This window comes from Lemur catta, chromosome 11, assembly GCF_020740605.2.
Source record: "Lemur catta isolate mLemCat1 chromosome 11, mLemCat1.pri, whole genome shotgun sequence".
NCBI classification, from domain to species: Eukaryota; Metazoa; Chordata; class Mammalia; order Primates; family Lemuridae; genus Lemur; species Lemur catta.
Window position 1 is genome coordinate 72017035 of NC_059138.1, and position 19271 is coordinate 72036305.

The following is a 19271-nucleotide window of genomic DNA, read 5'->3' on the forward strand; positions in this document are numbered from 1 at the left end:
ACTCGTACCATGAAAGGCTGAGAAAGTTCAACCCTGGGTTTCCCCACCCGGAAGTAACTGAGAACAGTGAAACTTAATCTCATTTTTTGCCCCAGCACATATGACAGTTGATAGTCACGTGAATGACAGATTGTGGTGTGGGCACAGACAATGTACCTGGAATTCCTCAAACCACCTTCCTCTCCCACTTGCGATGTAAGTGATTAAAAGTGAAGCTATTAAAGAGATAATATTGAATCCACTCTAATCTATGGGGGAGAAAAGTAAATCACTTACAAATTTTGCTATTTTATGTCTAATGACGTATTTCTCAAAACAAACCAGTTTGTAGGTGCCATGACTCCACCAGCAGCCTCCTGGCCCTGCGTGCCCTCCAGGAGAGCTTGCTGTTCCCCCAACCCCGGCCCTAGACCAGGAAGTCAGAATCCAAAGCAACCGGAACTCTTCCTTCAGCCACACCCAGAAACAGTCCTGCTTCCTACTTTTAGCTCATACAATACCCAAGGGACCTGTAAATAAAAGGAAAAGTAGAAACATTATCAACAATAAAAGAAAACCATCCATTCTAAATATGTCCATTTATTTAAAAACAAAGCATCTGAACAAAAAGCTTTATTTCTAGTATATCCAGGTTTATGCCGCCTAATTTTTAGAGCATTACATCTCGAGAGTTGAGCTTTAATAACATTTCTTGAGTGAGATGAACATTCTCCTGGTGATGTGGACATGTTTGTAGTTTATCTGAAATTCAAATTGAACTAGGCCTTCTGTATTTTACCTGGCAATTTTATCTCTAGGGACCATTGCTTGGGAATCACCAAGTATTATATCCATTATTTCTTCTTATCACAGGGATTTGAAGAAATAAGTTCCTAATAAAGGCAGCAGTTCCAGTATTGGGCAGCCTATCAAAGAAAAGGATGTGGGGGCCTCTTAGTGTCTCAGAAGTCACAATACAGGCAGGGGTGCTCCTGGGCTACATGGAAAGAGACCCAAATAGCCACAAGAAAGAAGAGGGGGCAGACAGAAACAAAAAAAAGATTAAAGGGGAGAACCACAGTGGACACCATGTACTGGGTCTTGCACTGGGTCCCCCTGCACCACCCTGAGAGAGCTGCCTCTCTTCGGTCTCCTTCCCTTCTGAGCCTACGAGAAAGTGGAGAACAGGACCATAGTTCAGTGCTTTGGAAACCATCATATTCTGACAGGGACCCAACTTATTTTCAGTTTTCTTCCCTTTGTGTTCTTGCTAGGACTTTCATGAAAGTTCTCCTAAAGGCAAGGCAAACTTACAGGTGGAAAATGGTACTAGGTCCCTTGATAAGCTCAAAGAAACAGTTAAATTTGTGTGAGGATCATTTAATCACAGTATCTGGAATATATAAACATGGTACATATTATCCCCACCCCCAGGCTTTTTTTTTTTTTTTTTTCCGTGGCCTCAAAATTTGATCCAAGTCTGAGAGTTAAAAAGTCCCATTTTGTGTAATCAGGTTCTGGTTGAACATGATTGCTGAATTATTTTAAATTGAAGACACATGTCTGGGGGCTGAGCTGTATGTATTATTTCAGGATGGTGTCCATTAGGTCTTATCCACAGGGGCTATCTTCAACTTTTGCCACATTCAATGCATTCTTTATACATCAGCATTTGCAAAATGGTGAATCATATACAAGGGAAAATTGGAGGGAATATGGTACTCGTTAAAGGGTGATTTTTTGAAATTATCTTGAATGCATTATTCAGACCTGTTTCCCTGCTAAGTATCCCCTGCTAAGGATTCCAGTGCTAGATGGAAAAGTTCTGGGGAAAGAAAACCCCAAATATTTTAAAGTCCGTAACAATGCATAAATAAAACCCTGCAGTTGTGCAAGGCTCTTTTGCAAGACTACATCTTTGAAGACTTTACAACTGAATCAACATTTATTTTAACTCCTTGTCAGCCCTAAACATGTTAAGTGTCCTAATTGCAGATCTAAATTGGTGCCGCTGCCACGGGCTTTTCAGTTTGAGTGCGTTTGTCCCTGAACTGGGGCTTTGGCAGACTTTACCTCGTAAAGGCAGCCAGTCTATTTAATAAATCGTTGCAGCGTGTCCAGGGCTCCTGCTCTGACTTGAAGGTCGCTTGCCCTCCGTGAGGAGCAGTCAGGGTGAGGGAAACTGTGAGGCTGACTCAGTCCTGTGGCCCCAACACACCAGACATCACCCCACTCTAAAGATGTTCTCCACGTGAGGAGCCAGGGCATCCGTTGCGTGGATGTTCATTTGCACAGCTTTATGGAGGTATAATTTCCATACCATAAAATTCACTCTTTTGACGTATACAACGCAATGATTTTTAGTAAATTTACAGAGTTGTGCAACCATCACTGCAATCTAATCTTAGAACAATTCCATCACCCCAAAAAAGAAACCTTATGCCTATTTGCAGTGACCCTCATTCCCACCTCCATCCAGCCAGCCCATGGCAGTCACTGAGCCACTTTCTGTCTCTATAGATTTGCTTTTTCTGGACATTTCATATAAATGGAATCATATTATATGTGGTCTTTTCTATCTGACTTTTTTCACGTAGCATAACTTTTTGAGATTTGCCCATGTTTCAGCATGTATCGATACTTTGTTTTCCTTGCTGAGTAATATCCCATTGTGTAGCTATACCACATTTTGTTCACCCAGGCATCAGTCGATGGGCATTTCTTTGGGTTGTTTCCACTTTGCAGCTATTATGAAAAAGTCTGCTGTGAACATTCTGGTATTTTTAAATGAATTTGAGGTAGGATTGCTACTGTCACTCACAATAAACTTTAAGTTGGGTTTTCTTTTCTTTTTTTTTTTTAAAGAAGTTACCCGTATTCTTGTTAAAGCTGCCTATTGGAACATTTCAGAATAAAGTAGGCTCCTGAGTGCTTCAGGAAATAATATTTATCAAAATGAGAAACTCCGTGATTCCAGGGCATGAAGTAGTTAAGAATAAGGAAGGGAGCAGTTGGAAGGAAGTTTCAAGACTAAGCGATTTCAAGAGCAGCTGGAGCCCCTTCTGTGCCAGTCACGACCCAGGGTTTATAGAGCTCAGACCCACATGCCTGCCACGCAGGTATTCCTTCTGGCAGCCTCCACATGCACTGCCTGATTCCTGAGAGTCCTGCTGGCTTAAATAACATGGAGGCTACTCAGAGAGAAGGAAAGTTGGAAATGGCAGGGGAGGTGAACAGGTCATAACACGGGGAACAGAGTTGTCAGGCTTTGTTTATTTTCATGCCTTCTAAGACTTCAGCAACTGATAGGAGACGGTGGCAATTCTGTCATCGAGCAAGGAGTGTTGGACTTGATGGGGAAGCAGCTATATCACAAAGTGCTCTTACACGTTGCCCCAAATCACCCATCTAGAGCCGTGAAAAATTGATGTCATGAAAAATCCTTTCCCCAGGAATCATTGTGGTGAGCAGGCATATTAAAGGCGACCTCGTTTATAAAATGTGATGTTGATCAAAGGTAAAACCCAGCCTTCTTGTCCTGGCTCGGCTCTAACACTGACTGTGGCCTTGGGCGGGTCTCTAACCTCTCTGGGCCTTGGTTTCCTCACTGTGAAATGAGGGGAGCTGACATTTTGATTCCTGCCTGAGGATTTTTGTCTCCCACATCCAATATTCTGTTTCTCTGATGACTTTGAAAACTTATACTTTGGAAACCCGTATTTAAAAGTTAAACCAGTATCATCCTGTTAGCAATCAAGTTACTGATGTCAAGAGACGCGATTTGGAACGCCAACTGGTAAATAATTAGCATTTGGAGAACAAGTTTTTAAAAATGCCACACAGCATCCCAGTGGTACCCCAACACTTTGTCCCACATAGGAAAATTGTGGTTGATTTTTCTACATATTCTCTTGCAAGGTTGTTTAGCTTCTTTATGTCAGAGTTGGGAATTGAACTAACATTTTAGAGCTTCCAGACCTTTATGGTATCAATTAGTCCAGATTGCCTGGGAGCAAAGAAAACAATCATTCAAGAGCCTGTGTAAAATAAGCCACCATTAAAAAAAAAAAAGAAAAAAAAAAAAAAGAAAAACTCTGACTCACTGCCCCCCATCAAGCCATAGTTTTTTTTTCCTGTTTTTGCTTTCCAGTTTAGGTTCTTATTGGAACGGTGAGATTATGCTGGAGAAAGAGGATGAAAGGTGGTTACAGTTTGATAGCAAATGGTGAGGCTGATGGTCTCCCAAGAGGAAAGAATGTTCCAATGGAGAAGAATGTCAGCATGTCTTTTCCTCTCTTTTCCTTGGTTGTCTATGTTCTTTCTGGCTTGGGGAGCAAGCTGACATCTCTTGGCCAGGCTCTCAGAGACAGAGCCAGCTTCTGAAGGCTTACCACGCTTCCGCTAGGGCTTTCGAGTACATATCTTGCTGGAAGCCCCCAGTCTCTAGGCCGCTTCCCCATGGCGAGAACCAGCTATGGAGTTGACAGGGATGCTGGCTCCTTTGTATACCAGGCAGTATATTCCAGAGCCCTGGCATTTTGACTGTCCTCCAAAGCCAGTGGCCAGCCAGGTTGTGAAAGAAATCTGGGGACAGATGGTATGAAATTGAAATCACATAATCACTACCCCGTCCCAAATGCTGGCCTGTTATCTTGGCGAATCTCCACCAACCTCCGCGGCACTCATGCTGATCTTGCTGGAGGCCTGCATGTTGAACGTGGGCACCGATGGAGAGTGGCACATTAAAGAGGAATTGCATCCATGTCATGTGGTCCCTCCATGACAATCAGAGCCGCACGTGCCACTGGACGAATGACAAGGTCTCTTTCCACTTACAGACCCATCTGTTGTTGAAAGTTGATTCCATAGTATGGAGAAACAATTCTGAGTTAAAAAGGGAGCCTGGTCCTTGAAGAAAAAACAGCTGCAAAGGTTCTTTCTTGTGATTTTTCACCTTTGAATTTAACTAAAACGTACTTCAATAGAAAAAGCCATGTGAAGCAAGCACATGGCGTCATGGGAAGATCCCGACATTGTCGTTTGACTTATGGTAGATGCCTGGCAACATTTCTTTGCTTCCCCTCTGTCATTTGTAAAATAGAAAGAGGCAATGTTCATGTTCCAAACCAACATTTGGCTGCGGGGGCTGAATTCTGTGAACCTCTGGAGCTGCTGACTGGGGAATGGAAGGAGGTGAGAGGAGGAGGAAGGGCCCCCTGGTGCACCCCGGAGGAATGACACAGATTCCAGCTAAAATCTCAACTTTCATAAACGCCAGCAACTATATATGGAGGAATCCATGCTTTCTTCAGCACTGACTCCTAACCTGACTGTGTTAGTTTATTTCCATGGCAAAAAATTATATTCCCTCCTTTCCTAAATATTTCAAAATGGTGGGAATAATGTATTAAGTCCATAAACATAAATCACTTCAGATTCTTCAGGCAAAAGATTTTTAAGGATACACAAAATGGCACATTACATTTCTCCAAGCTCTTACTCAAAAGGGCAAAGTTATTGTTTACTAAAAGACGATTATCTCATTCTATCGCATTGTCATACCAAAGGAGAGAGAAGAGAACTGGAGTTTAATAATTTGTATTTAAAAATTTCTGTACCACTGTTTATTATTTGGATGATTAAAAGGAGTCTAAGCTTCAGTTTTCTTACTTGAAAAATATCAGCATGGTAGTAGTAGTAATAATAATAGCAACTTTAAAGGAGTCTTGTGAAAATTAAATGAGTTACATGCTTTTAAAATTATAAAGCCCTAATCAAAAGCTAGTTATTATTATCTATGGGGGGAAAAAAGCAAATTCACCAAAACATCTGGAAAATGTTTGTCTTTTGTACAAGGTTGTCATTAGCGTAGGATGTAGGGAAAAATTCTGAAAATAGCAAGATGAGAAGTGAGCTAGTTTAAACTACTTCCTTGTCTGCAATTTTCTCTTTCCGATTACGTCTCCAAAACTTCCTCACTTCTTGAGCAGACTTCTCTATGCTTCATAAACAGATAAGCAGGGAGACATTGCTGTCAAAAGAACTCAAACTTGTGTCTGAGAAAATCCTGTCATCTCCTATCTCTTCCAACGCCCTTTCCTTAGAGATCACATACATTTTCCTGGCAAGATGTTCGTTATTCAGAGATTGCTTTGCAATTTCCTTCAACTTCTGCTTGCCTGCAAGTTAAAATATGGCTTTATTTTAGGATAGAGGGAAAGCTTTGAAGAATAGAAGTTGAAGTCAAGTGTGGATAAACTTTAGAACGGTATTGGCAAATACAGACTTTGACAGTATTGCCTCCATCACGGTTGATTGTAAATAAATGATTCATTACTTTCTTATTTATGCTATTGTTGGAAATACTGGAGTTCTGAGCATATAAATTAATAAAACCTGTATCAATAGCACAATATTCCTTTAATAATTTATTCTTAACACTGACCAATTATATGAACATATATTGATCACATTCTTAAACGGATCACAGTACTGCATTTTTATCCATGGAAACAGAATTATCTATCCCTCTAGAAGCCAGAAGTGCTGTGGGGATTTCCTTAGCTAATTCAAAGGGAGGAGGGAAGAAAGATTGGGGGCTAGCACAAGATGGTATAATATTCGAAAGAAAGGGGGCCTTAGATTTTGGGAAAAGAGGCCTGAGAGGGCATGTTAAAGGGCTGTGTCTTCTAAAGTTTATCTACACTGCCAAAAATATATATAAAACGTTTAGTCTTTGAATTGCATTGGCCATCATATGGACAAAACAATAAGATTGTTCTTAAAAACCTTCATTTTCACCTAGATGTTATTAGCAAGCTTTAGGAATCTTGCTAGCTAAGCAATCAGGAACTTTTTTCTGAGGCAGGTGGCCAGGGATACTTTTGAAACTCTGACAAAGATCCCACTTCCAAGAAAAAGGCAAATACAAAATATTGCCCACCAATATCAGGCATTTCATGAATTGCCTGCACCCCACATTACAAATACCTGAAGTCCTCAGTACCTCCCAAATTTAACCCTTTCTTAGCTATTTTTCACATAGCAATGGAGACTCTCCTGACATCTGAAGCAGTATGTCATAAATAGAATGTGATATTATTTATGCAGTCAATAATACCGATAAATAGTGCAGTCATGTGTAATAAATAGTAATTTTTTCCCAAACCTTTTTAACTCGTAATGGATAGAAGAGGACAAAGACATCATCCTTTCATTAATCTTATAAATGCTACCTGGTTAATAATAGTAAAACTATTTTCTGGAAAAGATTCCCCAATTCTTTGCTTTCCAGAAAGAATCTATATCTTTACATATATCTATTTATTTAACTGTCATTCATCACCGCAGCAAATACTTTCTGATAGAAAAAAACAAGTACTATCAACTTGGGAGAAAATCTCAATTAAAGAAATCCTAGATAAAGAAAGAGCTAAAGAATACAGTAATTTTGTTCTGTGGAAAATGGGTCAAAATTAAAGCTTTTCCATAAGAAATAAATTTTCCATGCAAATGAAACCTTGGTTTTATTTTAAAATAAAGTATTCTATTATTTTTGAATAATGATGGAATATTTAACATGTCAATGTTTCTTCCCCATTTTATTGAGGATTAAGATAGACCAAAACTCTTTTATAAGATACATTAAAAGCACCTAAAGATCTTTCGAATTCCTCCGAAGATTTTCATTTAATTAAATCAACTTCTTAAAAGATAATGCCATCTTATTGTGCAGTAGTTACATAAATTCATACTCTTCTTTGTTAATTTCTAAAAAGCATTTCTGAATATAAAAAAATCAAAAGCATTTATAGCTAAGTTAAACTTCAAAAATTAATTTCAAACAACTGAAAATCAGAAAAGTACATATGTTGGTTTTCTTGATTGCATCACCAAGTAATTTATTGGATTAAAAATACTTGCATCATGGGGTTTACTCATGCCATGAAACCTCGTCCATCATATTACGTCCCAAAGAAACAAGAAAGAAAATAATTAAATATAGATAGATTATACAGGTGAGAATATTATATAAGTGTACTTTCAATAGAGTCACCAAGCAGGCTGCTTTGTATAAGAAAATAGCCCATAAAACATATAATTTATAAGTGGACTCTTCTGCACTTGTAGAGTAAATGTTTCATTTGCAGAATTACAGATGTATAAAAATCAGACATCCCTGCTTGTGAAAGACTAGTAAACTTCCTCATGTTCTGTAAAAACTTAAATGCTGGAGGCCAATACTCACAAAATTTAATGATTTTTCTTTCTGCTAAAAAAAAAAAAAAGCCAACTTATTTTTTTAAAAAAATAAGGAAAAGAAACAAACCATTTAAATCCTGAGTGTGGTATTTCCAAACTTTAAAAAAGAAACAGGAGAGTATATGAAATTACCAACTCTATATTTTTAACTTGCTTATGTTGGTTGAAATCAATGCTATTCACAGAAATAAGTGGAAATGTAATATATGCAACAAAATAAAATAAGAATGGGGCTGGTTTTTTAATGTTTATTAAAAAAAATCCCAACAAACAAAAAACAACATCCCCCCAAAAAGTGGTTATAACTCACTTTCTTTTAAATATGTGTTACCATTAAATGGTAGGGACTTCATGCAACTGAGTGCTTGATCATTATCCATGGTGCATGCCTTACAAATGAATTGTATCTCTTTCATTATTTAGAACTCAGAACAGTGTTTTTTAGAATCAAATGTTCTGCTAGGTAGGAGAGTTCTCTGGCTGGCTCACAAAATTCAAAATAACCCACAATTGACTTTGTTTTATATATGAATAGCGTTTAAGTGACAACCATCAAATAAAATACTTTCTATAGAAAAGTGCAGTCTATATTCCATCTCACGGTGCCAGAGTAGCTCAATCACTGGAGCCAGAGGAGGGAAGGACAGGGATTTAATCTTGACCACCATGAACTCCTAAGTTCTCTAAAATTATTTTTAAAGGGTAAAATCGTGACTCTTCTACAAAGATAAAATGAACCATGTCTGAGATTTTATTTAACTCATTCATTAATGAGGGACAAGTAAGATGTTATGATTGGATCAAAGAATTCAACAAACCACATAAATATGGGCAACAATGAATGCTGGAAAGAATTTACAACGAGATGCAAAAGGGTCTATCCACAAGGCAATGATCAATTATATTCCTCCAGACATAATAAATTTACATTCTATAGATAAGAATTATTTTCATCTTTATCCGTTTTCTATAACTCACAGAACTATCATAAAAAATAGCTCAAGAACAAAAAAAGGTGGAGATAACCCCAAGGAAACATTAGACAGGACACTCAGTAACTTCTCTTTTATCTATCTCAAAGAGCTTTATAATTTGCCCTGGCAATATATCCAACAGTGGAGTCCATTCAGGTCAATCGCATCCCTGATGTTGTGAAATGGGGAGGAAATACTAAAATCTAGATAGCACTACCTCCACCGTCTATTAATAAAGGCTATACCAGCACTGTCCAGAAGAAATAGAATGCAAGCTACAAATACAGCCACATATGTAATTCTAAATTTTCTAGTAGTCACATTTTAAAAAGGAAAAAGAAACAGTTATAATTAAGCCTAGTAAAATATTTAAGTAAATTTTTAATCATAATGAAAGAACTATCAATGAGATATTTTACATTCTTTTTGTCATTCTAAGTCTTCAAACTCAGTGTAAGTTTTACACTTATAGCGTATCTATATTCCGACTAGCCACCTGTCAAATGCTTTACTAGTTACTTGTGGCCAGTGGCTACTGGACAACCCAGGTCTACAGAAATCAAACAGTGGTGAGATAACTAAGTTTTGCATTGCTTGGAATATTAATTAAAACATTTTAGGTTTGTCCCAGCCCTTCCATGCTCATGTCATTATTTTCAAGGTAGCCAGGTTTTCAGATGTGCTCATTTTGGAATGAAGTATGATCAATGCCCAAGGAAACTATACAGGCATACTTTGGAGATACTGTGGGATCAATTCCAAACATCTCAATAAAGCAAATATCACAGTAAGGAGAGTCACATGAATTTTTTTGTTTTTCAGTGCATATAAAAGTTATGTTTAGCCTGTAGTCCCAGCTGTTTGAGAGGCTGAGGCAGGAGGATTGATTGAGCCCAGGAGTTCAAGGCTGCAGTGAGCTATGATCATACCACTGCATTCCAGCCTGGAGTGAGACCCTGCCTCTTAAAAAAAAAAAAAAAAAGTTATGTTTACATTCTACTGTAGTCTATTAAGTGTGCAATAGCATTATGTCTAAAAAAAATACATACCTTAATTTAAAAATACTTTATTGCTAAAAAAAAATACTAATGATCATCTGATCCTTCAGTGACTTGTAATCTTTTTGGCTGGTGGAGGGTCTTGCCTTGATGTTGGTGGCTGCTGACTGATCAGGGTGGTGATTGCCAAAGGTTAGAGTGGCTGTGATGATATCTTAAAATAAGACAATCACCATTTTCTTTTCCCAAAAGATTTTTCTGTAGACTTTGATGGTGCTTAATAGTATTTTACCCACAGTAGAACATGTTTCAAAATTGGAGTCGATCCTCTCAAACCCTGTTGCTGTTTTATCAACTAAGTTGATATAATATTCTAAATGCTTTGCTGTCATTTCAAGATGTTCACAGCATCTTCGCCAGGAGTAGATTCCATCTCAAAAAGCCACTTTCTTTGCTCCTCCATAAGAAGTAAGTCCTCATCCATTCAAGTCTTATTATGAGATTGTGGCAATGCAGTCACATCTTCAGGTTTCACTTCTAATTCTAGTTCTCTTGCTATTGCCACCACAGCTGAGTGACTTCCTCCACTGAAGTCTTGAACCCCCTCGAAGTCATCCGTGACCATTGGAATCAACTTCTCCCAAACTTCTGTTAATCTTGTTATTTTGATCTCCTCCCATGAATCACGAATGTTCTTAAAGGCATCTAAAACAGTGAGTGAATCCTTTCCTGAAGGTGTTCAATTGACTTTGCCAGATCCATCAAAGGAAACACTGTCTATGGCAGCTATAGCCTTACACAATGTATTTTTTAAATAATAAGACTCGAAAATTGCAATGACTCCTTGATTCATGGACTGCAGAATGGATGCTGTGTTAGCAGCATGAAAACAACATTAATCTCTATGTAAATTTCCATCAGGGCTCTTGGGTGACCAGATGCATTGTCAATGAGCAGTTAACATTTTGAAAGGAATCTTTTTCTTTTCTAGATCTCAATAGTGGGCTTAAAATATTCAGTGAAACATGTTGTAAATAGATGTATTATCATCCAGGCCTTGTGGTTTCATTTATAAAGCACAGGCAGAGTACATTTCAAATAATTCTAAATTAGGGTCATAGAATTTTCAGAATGGCAAATGAGCATTGGCTCTAATTTAAAGTCATAAGCTGCATTAGCTCCTAACAAGAGAGTCGGCCTATCTTTTGAAGCTTTGAAGCCAGGCATTGACTTCTCGTCACCAGCTATGAAAGTGCTAGATGGCACCTTCTTCCAGTAGAAGGCTGTTTCACCTACATTGAAAATCAGTTGTTTAGTGTAACCACCTTCATCAATGGTCTTAGCTAGAGTTTCTGGATAACTTGCTGCAGGTTTTCCATCAGCACTCGCTGCTTTACGTTGCACTTTTACGTTATGAAGACGGTTTCTTTCCTTAAACCTCATGAGCCAACCCCTGCTACCTTCCAACTTTTCTTCTGCAGCTTCCTCACCTCTCTCGGCTTTCATAGAATTAAAAAGAGTTAGGGCCTTGCTCTGGATTAGGCTTCGGCTTAAGGGAATGTTGTGGCTGGTTTAATCTTCAATCCAGATCACTAAAACTTTCTCCCTATCAGCAATAAGGCTGTTTCACTTTCCTATCAGTTATGTGTTCACTGGGGTAGCACTTTTAATTTTCTATAAGAACTTTTTCTTTGCATTCACAACTTAGCTAATTGGCACAAGAAGTCTAGCTTTCAGCCCATCTCGCCTTTTGACTTGCCTTCCTCACTAAGTGTAATCATTTCTAACTTTTGATTTAAAGTGAGAGATGTGCAACTCTTCCTTTTACTTAACACTTAGAGACCATTGCAGAGTTATTAATTAGCCTAATTTCAACACTTCAATATTTATCAATTAAGTTTGCTGTCTTATATGGGCATGGTTTGTGGTGCCCTAAAACAATTATAATTGTAACATCAAAGATCACTGATCACAGATCATCAAAACAGATAAAATATAATGTAAAAGTTTGAAATATTGGGAGAATTGCCAAAGTGCGACACAAAGCCAATAGTGAGCACAGGCTGTTGGAAAAATGACACTGATCGACTTGCTCACTGCAGGGTTGTGACAAACTTTCAATTTATGAAAAATGCAATATCTGCAAAGTGCAATAACATGGAGTGCAATAAAACGAGTACGAAATGGCTGTCTGGTGTGGCCCCGGGAATGTTCCCATTAGCAGTCCCTACCAGTGTCTTTTTCCTTACTTACCCCCGTGATGTGGGAAGGAACAATTAACACACAGGGATGTGGCCATAACCATAACAGAAAACATAATATTGCTGTGCCTGTCACCTGAGTGTGTCAACATCCATCAAAAACATTAATTTTTTCATTTTATCACTCTTGTGGGGTAAAGAAAAGAGGGACATTTCTCATAAGCCCTCTTTCACTGCAGAATGAGAAGAGACATTTTGCTTCTTCGCAAGGTAGTAACTAAGGTATGTGCCACTCAGTGTCTCAGACACTACAAAGGTCTCAACTGGGCACGAGCAGGTCAACTCAAAGCTCCGTCTGGGAAGGGGGAAAGGCCCCGTTCCCCGTGCACCCCGCCACGCAGAAGCGCCACATCGCCAGCGCCAGCAGGACACGGAAGAGGAAGGTGCATAGAAGTGAGCTCCCCCTTGTCCGCCCAAGCCAGGGCGAGGACCCCTGTGGAAACCTCTCTCTTTAGACCAGCGTGTTCACAGTCTCTATATTTATTCACTCCTCTTTATCGGGCCTTCTCCCCACAGGGATCTTTGAGAAACAGATTCAAGTTCCATGGTCAGACAGCCCACTGGGATGCCTAATAACAAATTATTTCACAAAGTTCTAGGGTAACACTTGGAATTCTCCCTTTCTTGTCATAGTTCCGGTGTTGGATATAATCTGGGGGAACATAGGGCTGTGTGTGTTTGTGTGGGGGTGTATGAGTGTGTGAGAGAGACAGAGAAAGAGAGAGAAAGAGAGAGAGAAATAGGCAAAGCCTGGCTCTCAGACCCGAGACGTAGCGACATAGCCCCCTTCTCATCTCCTCAGGCCACGAGCAGATTGCCTTTGGGGACCCTCCTTCCCACGCTCACACCCTCTCTTGAACTTTCAGAAGAGCCTGGAAGTCATTCCGCTCCCCACCCAGCCAACCAGCTATTTTGACTCTGGGAGCCACCGTTCGCCGTCACCACCTCCCGTGTCTGAATGGCACTTTCACCACCCGAGGGACACAGGCGTCCCATTCAGCTGGCAGCATCGTCTGCGTTTAACATTAGCTGCTCGATAATAACCCATTGAAGGACTGGGCCCTAGAATGTTTGTGTAAGGGGGGGGACAGTGAAGAAAAGACTCTATGTGCTGAATTCAAGAAAGGGGATATTTCTTTTCTACTGTAAACAGAAATGATTATAAAACCAGAACCCAGAAAGAGCTCCTCGCCCTTCACTTTGGCATGAGGGGGCTTCGTTTCTCTGCGAGACCCACTCTGTGTGCTGACTTCCCCAGGTTTTCACTGCATTCCAGAGAGGGAGATAGAAACCAAAGCAAATAAAGTGCCCCCGAAGGACCCTCTCCTCCCTCTGAAAAGCTTCTATTTTTAATTCTCTGCAGCTTTTAAAACAGTCAAGTGGGGAGGTTTCAACGGTCTGTGGTGGAAGAGAGCGCCTGCTCTAAGGACATCCACTTTAGATAATCCCAGCTGGCAACGGGACACCGGGGCCAGGGCTGGGCGAAGGGGTTTTCTTGGCAGTTTCTTTTCAGCACATTCTGTCACCACAAAGTAACTTTTAACAACTCTGTTTTCCTCTCCACAAACGAGCAGAAAGCAGATTGCTCACTGCATGCAAAATGTACCTGCTTTCCCCACAGCGTCTGGCTCTAACGCTGCAAACACGTTTTACGGGCGCTTAGTGCTTTATGTGGGTACTTAACTGGGAACCAGGGATCCCTAAGCTCTTCACAGGATTTCTCACGTTCACCCCGCGTCCGCCTCACAAGGTGGGTGGCAATCGTGAGCCCATCTTTCTCAGGTGTGGAAACGGGGCAGACTCATGGAAACGGCCAATCATTTTCCCGAGTGTGTTTTGGGGAACAGGAGCAGGAACAGCAAACATTTCTTCTGTGCCTCTGCTTTGTTTGTGGCCTCAGGGCCACTCTCTCCCGACAACACAATACAGAATGGCCTCCCTGTGGGCACGTGACCAGCCTCTGAGACATTCATTTGGCAGGTATCTCTTGAACTCCTGCCATGTGCCGTGCACCCCAGCCCCCAACAGCCTGATATGCTCCCAGATAGATCCACTGAGGTTGAAGCAGCTCCGGACACTTCGCACAGCGAGCGTGGAAGAGCAGAATTGCTGAGGATTCCCTCTGCTTCAAACCAGGCCACCTTTGCAGAGCCGTCTGTATACCCACAGGGCTCACTTTCAAAAAGACATATTTAAGGCAATTGGGCATAGAAAGTGCTACATTCAAATTACTTCTCAGGGTTCTTAAGGACAGGACTTGAAGCTTGGGAAGGAAGCGCCAAATGAGCTGCAAGTGTGAAGGTGATGCGACAGACTCCGAGGCAGAGCAGAGTCAAGCAGCCCAGATTTCAAAGTTATTTCTACCTCCTAAGGTTACAGCCATTAAATCAAGAATTTAAATCTTTAGCCAAAATGCCCTATTTCCTAAAACAGAGTTCTTACTTGGCAAAACCCTACTTATAAATGTCTCCTGCTCTTTCCTCCTCTTTCCAGCTTTTAGAACTTATCCAAAGCCCATTTTATATTAAAGCAGGAACAAAGCAATAGAAATAAAAGGAATGAATGTGTCTGGATGCATCCTTTGTCCCATTATGTCTTATCAACTTTGAATCCAATAAAACCTAATAATAATTCAGCCATGAACTTGCTGCATAAACTGGGGAAATTTGGAGCATGTTTTGAATTCATTTACACTTGGCTCATCAAAATATGTTGTCTTCTTTTTTTAAAAAAAAGCTTTTTGATGTTTAAGGAATTGTTTCCACCTTTTAAAATAAACGAGTCAGAGTCTTTTCTGTTCAAATCAGGAAGCTGCTAAGAGAATAGGGACTCAAATGCAGGAAGGTTCAGGGACGGTTCAAAACTCACAGCCATGAATTTAGAGAGGGTTCAAAAGTTGGCATAGTGAACCCTCTCATCCCTACCTGCAAATAATAAATATCACAACAAGGAGAAAGCCACTGCAAGGCCATAACTTATCCTGTTTCCAGCCTTCCAGTTCCCTCCAATAAAGCAGGAGTTCTTCGGAGAACTTAGGCTGTGCTGCCTGCAGGGAGCTGTGCTCCTCTCGTGTCGTAAATTACCTTGCTGGGGATAAGATTTCCTCCAGGTCCAACAGACAGGCAGCTCTGCAAGACCCATCACCCAGCTCTGTGCTTCTTAAATTATATTTCACCTGGCTGTGACATCTGAAAAGCTAGAGGGAGAACGATCACCCCAAATTTGACCTTCCTATACCACTAGGTTTGTTTTTTTTTTCCTAAATAAATAACTACACCAGGAGAAAAAGATACAACAGCATCCTATTTGCAAACTCAAATGGGTAAAAAAATAGAGCTTTCTATATACTTCTCCAGATAATACAAATAATACTATAATGTTTCCAAACTTGTCACACTAAAGATTTTTTTTAATTGCTGTGTGACCCTAAGTCCTTTCCCCAATTGAAATAGCCATAGTGAAGCTTAAAATCATTGAAAGTGAGAAAGCAGTAGGGAGTAGTAGGGAGACTTAACTTCTTCCCTTCTTTTTCACTTTGCAGGGAAGAAGATTGCTCCAGTTTTCCAGCCGTGTTCAGATGTGTGCACAGACAGACAGACACATACACACAAGCATCTGAGAACCCAAAATATTTGAGTAAATGACTATAGTGCCTTGAAATGTGATCAAGCCTCCAAGAGCAGGTATCAGGCCAAGAGAAATAACTTTTATCCATAAAAAGTTCCCTAATAAATCAGAAAGCCTTTTCTTCCACATGTCACCTGACATGTTTAATTTGTCTGCTTTGACAGAATTGTGGCAAGCAGAGCTGATGTCACACTGGCACCATGAGAATGGGCCTTTGTGGCCAAGGGCAGGCTATCAGGCACGGAAGGGCACAGACAAGGGGCACACGTGGTGGGCAGCCCGTAAATGCTGGTGGGCCAGTCAGTGTGATGCAGGATGCAAAAGAAGGGAACAAAGATTGCAGACTTCTGCAGGTTGACAACACGCCGAGCCAATGGGTAGACACAGGAACCAGTCATAGCATCCAAGACATTTAACATCTTCCTTTCCTAGTTTGCTTCCCCCTGGAATTCTGCCTTTGTCATAAACTCTAAAGAATAGCATAGACCTATTTATTTTTGCTTCAGTAGTTTACTTATGGAACACAAGATTTACACCATTGATAAGGAAATGTACTCTTTCTAATGTCTGCACCTTCTGAACTAGCAAAAGCCAGTGGGATTTATGAGTGTCAGTTGGCTAACCTTGCATCTGGTCATACAATTTGTTTTGAAAGAAGGAACACACCTTGATCCTGGCAAAAAAAAAATGGCTTTTAAATACCTACACTTTATTAATTTAGGAGGAAGGATTATGATTACTGTCTGTGAAGCCCAATGTTCCCTTTTCTGCACCAGCTGCTACACTCTAATTATCAAGGTTCCTGTGGCATTGAAGAAGAGGAGATTGTCCTCATTTCTAAATCTTTATGTAAATTAGTTCAATTAATCCTACCTTGTAAAGTAGGAATAAAACATTCCCAATTTTACAGAAGAGTAAACTGAGACATGGACAGAGATCAACTTATTTTTCCCAAATGTTCTAGTGGCAGGGCCTAGACTCAAACCCATTCTGGCTCCAGAACCCACATTTTTGACTACCTCATTGGGCCATCTACATGTTTGCCAAGTTTAATGAGTTAAGGAGGCTTTCTACAAGAAGATTATTATTCAATATCCAATGGGTATTCAATTGATCAGTGGTAATACATATACACTTTATTTTTGTTCATTTACTTTTTTCTATTTAATATAGTTGAAATGTAATGTACATATATAAAAACGCATGAGTATTCAGTCCTGTGAAATTTCCACAAGGTGGAAACCAGCACCCAGATCAAGAAACAGATCATTTCCAACCCAGAAGCCCCCTCTTGTGCCTCTTTCAAGTCATTACACTCTCATCCCCACTCCCAATCACCATATTCCTTTCCTTTAGGGGTGGCTTGGTGGTGGTGATAATATTTGGTTATGAGCACGTGCTTTGGAAGCAGACTGCCTGGGCTGAAATCCCACTACTCCTTTTATATACTGTGTATCCTTGGGCAAGTTGCTTTGTGCCTCAGTTTTCTCAACTGAAAAATGGGGATATGACCTAATGAGGTCATGGGGAAGAATAAAGGCTATAATACATCTAAAGAGCTCATATCACGGTAGCTAGAAAAGTTCAGGGCAAACCCTCAGGAAGTACCAACTATTGTTATTACTGAAGCATTTTTTCCCCCGCTCTCAGAGACTGTCCAGGGAGGACCAGAAGATGCAAAGATAGTAGAGCAAGATAGACAGCAAGGAAGAGGGAGACAGAAGAATTTGAATCAAGTATGTGTTGGATGTCAATATAAGAAACAATTCCATCTCTAGACTGGGGAGAGGCTCAGAGCTGAACAGGTCGAGGAAGAGCTAACAAGACAGTTTTCCAGCTGCACAGAATCAAGTTTCCAGAGTAAAACTGTTATTTGAAACAATGCATTTTCACATCAGTCCTATTTAAGCTCCATATATGTGCAAATATACTTGCCAAAGATGAGTAGGCACAAATGCTCTCTCAGATGATCCATGAGCTTTCCACTCCTACCATGACTCCCAACCGTTTAGAGTTAGATGTATATTCTTTAACTTCCTACAATAGGAAGAAAGGGATGTGCATTTCTTCCATCCAATGCACGATTTAATGTGCCGTGCAAATTCCTTTTGTTTTCCAGCTGGAAGGATGCATTGACTACATCTTTTTTATATCTACATATTTTATGTAAACATCAAAATATTTAACCAAGTTATCAAAGAGAAAGAAAGAAAAGAGAAAGAAGAATAAAAACATTTCAAGTAATAATAAAAATGACAAGCATGTAGTAACTAATTTGAATAACGATTGACTACAAGAAAGAATTAACATAGTTTAGGTTCCCAACAGGTATCAAATAGATTGAGGCCTGACATACGGCTTTGTTAAGATATAATCGGATTTAGCAAAACTCAAAATGGATAGGAAAAGAGGCCATGCTTGTTCCTCCTCTCCCTGCCACCCTGTTCCTCCTTCTCTCTCTCTCCCTCCCTCCCCACCCTCCCTCTCTCATGCCTCCGCAGTTTCCCTTTTCTATTTGTTGTGAGCTAAACAGACCAGAAATGACTATTAAACTCTAACACGTTGACACTCTCAAGTCCTAACAGATCTTTTTAACGTGATAGAGATAATTTTACTTACAGAGCTTTTCAACAGCGTGGCCATATGGCCGGCCAGACCCTCTGTCTAAAAGGAACAAAATGCTTCCTTCCTGGGTGGCTAGCTGGGGGCTGGAACAGAACATGATGTTCGAGATAAGAAGACGGAAGTTCCAAGCGCGGAGCTTGTGTGGTTTAACCAAATGAGGTAAAATAAGAACTGGAAAGACAGTGAGAAGCCACCTTATTTGTCTGCAGCGTGTGTCAGAGCCATGGCAGGGATCTGGAGTTGGACAACATCTCCCTCAGTCATGAGTGGGAAGGCCTTGTCCTAGCTCCTTAGCTCCGTGGAGCTATAAATATAAGATGAAGCGGCTTTGTTACCTTTTAGGGATATTGTAAATAACAAAGAGATAATTATAAAGTGATTTTAATGCCCTTGAACTTGCTGTGAAAGATAAGGTAAATTGAACTTGTGATGTCCTGTCCACTGGGAGGTTCTGTCCACCCATTTCTAAAGCCAGCGATCCCCGTTTGATCCCGTAGGTCCCTCCAACCCTTTAGGCCATTGGACCCTCCCTGCGCAGGACGCTG

The 19271-nt window shown here is 40.2% G+C and overlaps 1 long non-coding RNA gene across 1 annotated transcript in view; it reads right to left on the bottom strand.

Annotated features, from left to right (window-relative positions):
• Positions 1-18832, bottom strand: part of LOC123647096 — a 35288-nt gene extending 16456 nt beyond the window's left edge. The window contains exons 1-2 of the long non-coding RNA XR_006738135.1: positions 18721-18832; positions 277-509 (exon numbers count right to left, since the gene is read on the bottom strand). This is a non-coding gene — a long non-coding RNA (uncharacterized LOC123647096). The remainder of the gene's footprint in view (positions 1-276; positions 510-18720) is intronic.
• Between the last annotated feature and the right edge of the window lie 439 nt (positions 18833-19271).